General features: G+C 43.5%; 1 non-coding gene across 1 annotated transcript; it reads right to left on the bottom strand.

The window, feature by feature from the left end:
- trnal-uag (transfer RNA leucine (anticodon UAG)) lies at positions 1 to 83 on the bottom strand. Its single transcript has one exon. It is a non-coding gene; the product is annotated as a tRNA-Leu (tRNA).
- Positions 84 to 2,037: the final 1,954 nt, after the last annotated feature.

Genomic DNA, 2,037 nt, shown 5'->3' with positions numbered 1-2,037 from the left:
TGTCAGAAGTGGGATTCGAACCCACGCCTCCAAAGGAGACTGCGACCTAAACGCAGCGCCTTAGACCGCTCGGCCATCCTGACTGATAAATGACTCACTCATTCGCCACCTTTTCCACATTGCGAACCGCCCCCCCCAACCAAACCGGAGAAAGTTTCACTCACTCCAGTGCTTGGTAAGATAAATGCTGCTGGAAAGGCTCGGTGAGCGGGTTGCCACCTCCCCGGGTTTTCCTGAGCCTATTGTACTTTATTCCTATTTAATGACGGGAATATCCGCTATCATGAGCTAAAAATAATGAAAAGTTGAATCACAGAGAAAGGGAAATCCATATTATCTCTGATAAACCAACCACCAGACCGTGAGAGCGCTCTCACCGCCGCGGCCCGGGTTCGATTCCCGGTCAGGGAAGCAACTTTTGATCACTTGTTGTATTGGTCGCATGAAGTTACTCAAAGTCTGTGGGGAAAAAAAAAACAATGGTTGTTTTAATCACCATTAATTAACTGATAACGTTATGTTGCAGAATGAAAGGCGACTGAGGGAAGTTGGAAAACTTTAATAATTTCTTTTGTGCGATGATCTTTTTAACCCTTCTCATTTTGCACACTGTATTCTGAAGGGCTCGGTTTAAAATGTTCAATGCTCCTTAAATTTAACAGGACCGGCTATTTCACAGAGAAAAAATAAATTTGCCCCAACATCATGTTTTTGCTTGGAATTGAACCAGGGACCTTTCACGTGTAAAACAAACGTCATAACCACTACACTACAGGAACCTCTGCTTTGGTTGTCAGCCAGAAGTTGGAATGACTGCATTGATTCTCTTTCATAACTATTCAAATGATCGAAGTTGCACAAGTCACAAAAGAAAAATGTTCATTTCAAAGTTATTAAACTCCCAAATGTGGCATGCCTTGTTTGGACAGGGGTTGACCCAGACGTCACAGCCTCAACAAAGCATATTTTCAACATTTCCATTGGGAACAGGAGGAGGCCATTCAGCACCTTGAACCTGTTCCGCCCTTCAATGAGATCATCGATGATCTGTACCTCAAATCCATTTACCCGTCTTTGCTCCCTATCCCTCGATACCCTCACCCAACAAAAATCTATCGATCTCAGTCTTGAAAGCTTCAATTGACCCCCAGCATCCACAGCCTTTTGGGGGACAGAGTTCCAGACTTCTACTGCCCTTTGTGTAAAAAAGTGCTTCCTGATTTCGAACCTGAATGGCATGGTTCTAATTTTAAGGTTATGTTCCCCTCGTTCTTCATTCTCCAGAGGAAATTGATTCTCTCTCTCTATTCTATCGAATTATTTAAACATGTTAAACAGCTCGCTCAGACCGCCCCTCAATCTTCTATACACGAGGGAATATGAGCCCAATCTCTGCAGCCTGTCCTCATAATTTAACCTTTCTCGCCCCAGTAACATTCTGGTGAATCTGCTCTGCACCCCCTCCAAGGCCAATCTATCTTTCCTTCGGTGCAGTGTCGAAAACTGAACGCAGTTACTCCAGACACAGTCGAACCAGAGCTTTATATAACTGGAACATAACTTCCACTTCTTTATATTCCAGCCCCCTGAGATAAAGGCTAACATTCCGTTAGCCTTTTAAATTATTTTTGGACCCGTCCGTTAGCTTTTACTGATTTATGTAAATGAACCGTTAATTCTCTCTGCTTCTCCACAGTTCCGAGCTTCTTACCATTTGGAAAATATCCTGACCATAGTTCCAACGAGGATTACCCCACATTGAACTCCATCTGCCATAGTTTTGCCCACTCACTTAACTATCAATGTCCCTTTGCAACTTTCCACTTTCATCCACACTACTTACTGTACCACCTAACTTAGTGTCATCAGCAAACTTGGATATACGACTGTCTGTTCCTTCATCTAAAACATTGATAAATATGGTGACAAGCTGAGACCCCAGTTACAGATCCCTGGGGGACACCACGAGTCCCATCCTGCCAATTGGAGTATGTACCCATTATCCCTACTCTCTGATTCCTATCTCCTAACCAATTC

This window comes from Heptranchias perlo, unplaced genomic scaffold (assembly GCF_035084215.1).
Source record: "Heptranchias perlo isolate sHepPer1 unplaced genomic scaffold, sHepPer1.hap1 HAP1_SCAFFOLD_52, whole genome shotgun sequence".
In the NCBI taxonomy this organism is placed as follows: domain Eukaryota; kingdom Metazoa; phylum Chordata; class Chondrichthyes; order Hexanchiformes; family Hexanchidae; genus Heptranchias; species Heptranchias perlo.
Note: the sequence above shows the minus strand (reverse complement) of the source record. Positions and strands in the feature narration are given on the sequence as shown.